This window comes from Plecotus auritus (assembly GCF_963455305.1).
Source record: "Plecotus auritus genome assembly, chromosome: 8".
NCBI classification, from domain to species: Eukaryota; Metazoa; Chordata; class Mammalia; order Chiroptera; family Vespertilionidae; genus Plecotus; species Plecotus auritus.
The window spans coordinates 51981075-51987248 of record NC_137782.1 but is presented as its reverse complement, the minus strand read 5'-3'; the positions used below and the strand labels follow the sequence as shown (position 1 = coordinate 51987248).

At 44.6% G+C, this 6174-nt stretch overlaps 1 long non-coding RNA gene across 1 annotated transcript; it reads left to right on the top strand.

The window, feature by feature from the left end:
- Positions 1–919: 919 nt before the first annotated feature.
- LOC308256541 lies at positions 920–4061 on the top strand. Its single transcript, XR_013961469.1, has 3 exons — positions 920–1374; positions 2709–2823; positions 3050–4061. It is a non-coding gene; the product is annotated as an uncharacterized lncRNA (long non-coding RNA).
- The last annotated feature ends 2113 nt before the right edge of the window (positions 4062–6174 follow it).

The following is a 6174-nucleotide window of genomic DNA, read 5'->3' as shown; positions in this document are numbered from 1 at the left end:
CTAGTTAGTACATATTTCCTATCTTAAAAGCTTCTGATTGATTGGCGGCTGGGAGCCAGCTCTCTTATCTAACTGGACCAGGTTCCTGTGTTCTCTCCAAAAACCCAGAACATCCAGGAACATGCAGAGGTCACTCTGTTCCTTCTCAGCTGACGTCATGTTGTTGAGGTCCTTTCTCCTTTGGATTCTAGGTGGCATGTGCTTCACTGAGGCCTGCAGCGCCCCTTGCTCACCGACAGAGGTGCTGAGAGCTCACTGTCAGCCAAGGAGCAACCTTCCATCGGAGGCTAATGGTAGACTTTGGTCACAAGGCCCACGCAGTGCAAGAACTTCAACCTCCACTGCTTCTAATTTTCCTGACATTAGGAGGGACCCTGCAGAGCTGCCTTGTCCAATACATATCCACTAGCCACATGGCTATTTACATTTAAATGAAATCAAGTTAAATAAAATTTAAAATTTAGTTCCTCGGTCCCACCAGTCACATTTCAGATACTGAAGGTGCTGAACAGTGGCAGTAGAGAACATTTCTGTCACCCAGAGAGCCCATTGGACTGTGCTGCCTCAGAGATTAGGCCCTCGTTTAAATTCACTGACTTTTAAAAAACTGAGACCCAAAAAGGTTAAATGACTTTTCCAAGGATTTTCCAGGATTTGTGAGAATATATTTCTTGGCCATTTTGGAATCCTGGAGGATGCCCTTTATTTGAATCTTAATTGTTTTAAAATAAAATTTTTATATTAAATATATGTTTGATTTTTGTAAGTGAAATCAAATAATATAGAGATGGTCTTGTAGTATAAAAACACTGATCCTTTTTGGAGATGCTCAACACTGTATAATCCATTATGTCTAAATATTTTCCTATTTTCAGTGACGTGTGAATTTCACAAGGAAGTGGAAATCTGGGTTACTTTTGGAGACCGAGACATAGTGCTGTATTGATTCTCTATCCTGGGTTGTGCTGGCAACATTGTGATGCTACTAAAGGCTCCAGGAACACTAGAATCAATGACACGAGAAGGCCAACAGGTCACCTGTGCCCCAGAGTCGCAGGACCGGTCATTGTAACATCCACAATCAGTCAATATCATTGGTCAGACCTGGGTGAAAGGACCAGGCTTACTACAGTCTGTGTGTCCCGAATATTCTTTAGAGACACTTAGCCCACTTAGAGCCAAGATAGACAATAAATGTTTCCTCCCTCAACCAGTTTCTCATGCCAGATCTCACAGGGCCAGAAGTCACAGAGGTCGGGAGGCTGAAGCCTTGCTCAATTGCAGAAATCAAATATGAAGAGCCAGAAAGCATTAACGATGGGGAATTCACAACTCAGGACTCTTGAAAAAGGTCCCCTCACTGTATGGCGCCAGGTAGGTACTTAACGTATCGGGGTGGGGAGAATAGTTTGTAAAGTATATAATTGTTTAACCACTGTGCTGTGCACCTGAAACGAATACAAAATAATATTGAATGTGAACTTTAACTGGAAAGTAAAATTTTTTAAATCTATACTGTCCAATAACTTACCAAATAAAAAATATATACTAATAAAAATAAAGAGCCCTGGCCAGGTGGTTCAGTTGGTTGGAGTGTCATCCCACACACCAAAGATGCGAGTACCCTACGTTGGGCTGCCAGTTGTGAGTGTCCCCCCCACGTCCCACGTGGTTCAGGGTTCAGGTTCAGGTTTGGGGCTCTGGAGGAGGCCGCACACAAATGAAAGAGACTAGACATGAAAGTATAAATTTGGGGATATTGGTGGCCAGGCAGGAGCCCAACTCATGGGGAAGGACTTCACCCCGCTCTGGCCTTGCTATCCCTTTTATTAAGACTATGGGATACACCCATAGCCTTTAGGCAGGCAAATCCAATAATAGCTCCATGATAGCCCATCAGCAAGGATTTACATAAAACTAAAAGGTGGAAGTTGCTTTAGCTACCATTGTCGCAACTAAACAGTGGGTGGTTGGCTCTGACCTTTCAGAGCTTCAAGGTTGACCAGCCTTCCGGGTTCCTTGTCCACACCTCTCTGCTAGTGAAGACAATGGGCAGCTTCCAACACAAAGGTTGTGGGTTTGATTCCCAGTCAGGGCACATACCTAGGTTTCATGTTCAGTCCCTGGTTGGGGCACATATGGGAGGCAACTGATCAAAGTTTCTCTCCTACATTCATGTTTCTCTCTCTCTCTCTCTCTCTCTCTCTCTCATCCCTCCCCCTAAAAATTAATAAAACATATTCTCAGGAGAGGATTACATTTAGAAAAGAGAGAGAGAGAGAGAGAGAGAGAGAGAAAGCTCCCCCCAGAGAAAGGGCCCAGAAATGTCATCTGAGAGCCGCCTTTCCTGCTAAGCTTCCTTGTATACAATTTGTCTTCATAGAGATCAAAGGAAATTCTGGGTAATTATTTTAAGTTATTAATTAAATGAAATTGATCTGCAATTATTCCAATGCTTAACTGAACCATGATATAGAAAGAAGATAACAGAAAGAATCCGGGCTCACCATGATCTTTATTAATCTCCTTGTTATAATGAATACCTCTCCTTATGTTCTTCTGAGCATGTGCAAAAAGGATATAAAAGAAAGCAATGGAGCATCTCCTCTTGGTACAGTGGGTTGTGTTTCTCTGACTCTGGGGCCTTGACTTGTGAAGAAGACACTATGAAAGGCCCATGTCCCCATGGATGTGATTTCATTGAACAGACACTGAGAATTGGGGCAGAAGTTCTGGCCAGTGCTTCAAGTGAATTCCATGATTAAAACGTGTATTCCAGAATAATAAGCCAACTTGTAAGGACCCAAAAGACAAGAGAGCAAGGTGAGGAAGACCAGATGAGGCATGGGGTATACATCAAATAGGTCGGGCCAAGTAAGGGCCAGAGCCCAGAAGAGAATTAGCAAACTCAACAGTAGTATTCTGCTCTCTTTTGTAATTCTGTCCTGTATGGCTGAGCAAGGGCTCACTGAGTTTTCCAGGAAGTGCTGAGGTGGGGCAGAAGGTGAGGCCTTGGTGGCAGTGCTAAGAGTATCTTCCTCCTCTCCAGGTGAGACCTTCTGCCACCTGGACTCTGAAGATGTGATGTGCTGTGCTGTGCCCAAAATGGGCCCTCTAGTCTATAACACCCTGACCATCCAGGTGCTGGTGTACTTCCATTTCTTGGAAATAATAATTGGTTAAACCAGATTTTTTCCTAACCCTTGACCTATTTTAAGAAGGAAATGGAGGAAGGAAGAGCTGTAAGGAAGGCCTTTTCCTTGTAGGCTTTGAGGACAGAACTAGGAAAGAATTTTAAGTGGTCCAGAGAGGGAGTGTGGTGGTGCATAGAAGACAGACAGGAAGCAAGATGAATGAAACCAAGGAAAACTGCTGAGCTGTGGCTGTGGAAGTGAAGGCTGAGTTTTAAAGAACTTGTCCCCACAGACGATGGTCTCTAGAGTTCCGGATCAGGATGTGAGGATGGCCAGGAGCTGATGGCACTGGCTGATGGCAGTGAGGACCAGTGTGCCTGGAGAAGAGCAGGGCTACAGGTTCTGCTTTACACACCGGACACTGTGCTGAGTTTGGCCTCGTGGGCAATTCTGGTGAACTCAGAAAGGGAAGTCTGAGATAGTTAGAAAACTCAAACCTCAGCTCCAGGACGATGAGCTATGAGGCTTTGTGAAAATAAATTTCTCTGAACCTCAGTTTTTTTAATCTATTGTGGCAAGTTGAATATGGTCCCCCGAAGATGTCCATGTCCTAATCGCTGGAACCGAACCGGTGAATGTGTCACCTTAAATGGTAAAATGGGCTTTTCAGATTGATTAAGTTAATGATCTTGAGATAGGAAACTATCCTGGATTGTCTCGGTGGGCTCCATGTCATCCCAAAGTTCTTATGAGAGAGATACAGGCGTGAGAGTGAGAATGAGAGAGGGGATGTGATGATGGAAGCCAAGACTGTAGTGGCGATAGGAAGACAACCAGGGAACATGGGCAGCTACAGGGGTCCTCAAACTTTTTAAACAGGGGGCCAGTTCACTGTCCCTCAGACCGTTGGAGGGCCAGACTATAGTTAAAAAAAAAAAAAAAAAAACTATGAACAAATTCCTATGCGCACTGCGGGCCCGGGACAAGTCGGCTGCTAAGCAGGACAGGCAGCGGCACCTGGCGGGCCGGATGAATGTCCTCGGTGGGCCGCATGTGGCCCGCGGGCCGTAGTTTGAGGACCCCTGCTAGAAGCTGCCACTGGTTTTAGGCCAGTGGGACTTATGAAAATTCAACAATAATGATACCCACCTGATAGGGCTTCTGTGACAGGTTAAATAAGATAAGTCTACAGCACATAACACAGTGTCAGCCAGGTAAGTGGTAGGTGGTCTTATCATGTGTTTTTAAAAATTGTATTATTAGTTCCCGGATTGGATCCCAAGTCTAACTTAAAGCCCACCCATTACTCTGCACTAAAGCCAAATTGGGGTGGTTGGAAATGGATGCAGCTCTTCTAAAGACACTCTGGTGAAGTATTTTAGAATTATCGGAACCCAAGAAGATGCTCCCAAATCCTTCATCTCAGAAAGCTTTGGGGAACCCCCGAAGTCCTGCATTCCAGCTCCTCACAGCTGTGTTCTCGGGGGCGTTCACAGGATTGCAGGCGCACTTAAGGCACACTCTCAGGTAATGTAGCAGTGAAGGCTGGAAAATGTCAGCAGGCTATGTGGCTGTGAAGTGGGTGAGAAAGACACAGAGGATGTCGTTAACAAATGGCTGGCGGCTGCCAGGGTGTTGCATAACTCTGGTGACTTCACTTGATAACTTCCTGATCACTCATGTGGATCCCTTCTAGGTTCCTGCCATCCTCACTGGCTCTGTTTTGCGCCTGAGAAACTGACTATACAAATGAACAAAGGCCAGACCATACGTAAAAATTGAACTCTGAACTGTAATCCACAGCAACCAGCTCAGGAAACCAATCCATTATCCACAATAACTAGCCCAGGAAATCAGCCTGCTCTTTATAAACCAGACCTTCAGAAGGCAGACCTCTATCTCTAGTAACAATTTAGGAAACCAAACAAGAACCACTGAAACAATCAGCCAGGGCTGGCCAGGATTCTATTAATAACTGACAGCTTCCCTGATCTTTGTCCCCACTTCCAACTTAGGATCAACCAGAGAAATATGCTCCCCAACCCATCACCTAGAATGCCTCATTTCTAGTTGGCCCTCCTATGGCTTCCCCAGTCCAATAGCCCCGAATCGGGGCACATCTGATGCCTTCCTTTTTTTTCTTTGCAAAGCTTTTCCTCTCTTCTGCCTGCCTTTGAGTCTCAGCCAAACGTAAGTGATGGTGCTGACTCCCTGCTATAAAAAGCAAGCTCTGAATAAACAGCCTTTGCTTGTTCTTATTTGGTTGGTATTCATTCATTTCCACACACCACACGTGGCCAGAGTGGATTTTTTAAAAAATATTTTTTATTGATTTTTTTTTTTTTTTATAGAGAGGAAGGGAGAGGAATAGAGAGTTAGAAACATCGAAGAGAGAGAAACATCGATCAGCTGCCTCCTGCACCCTCCCCACTGGGGATGTGCCCACAACCAAGGTACATGCCCTTGACTGGAATCGAACATGGGACCTTTTAGTCCGCAGGCCAACGCTCTATCCACTGAGCCAAACCGGTTAGGACTGAGTTCTGTTCGAACTTGAATTAGTTCTGGTACCACTGGGTAGAACATAAAGTAAGTAATTAGTGAAGGCAAATGGGAAAAGCCCAAAATAGGAATTGCGTCTTTAACTAACACTTGGGAGAGGACAATTTAGAAATGAAGACAACATATTTCCCTAATCCCCTGCACACAGATCTCATTTTACAGAAAACAATGAGAAGGTAAGTTTTAAGTGGTGTCACAGGGAATGTTAGAAGCTACCGTTGCTAATCGAAAAGCTATCAGGGCAAGGAAATATCCAGGTGGTTATGGGGTAGAGATATTGCAGAAACTCTCTGTGGACATCTCAAATTGTCGGTCTCTGAAAATAAGGTCCACGTGCAATGCTCTCTGCAGTGTCATTGTCAAGCTTGCTACTAAGTTTATAACTATGTATTATCAAGACAGATTCTCATGATATGTACCTGGCTCCAAGAACCACAGTTGATTATTATTCTGGAGGATCACCCCCACCCACTCTGTA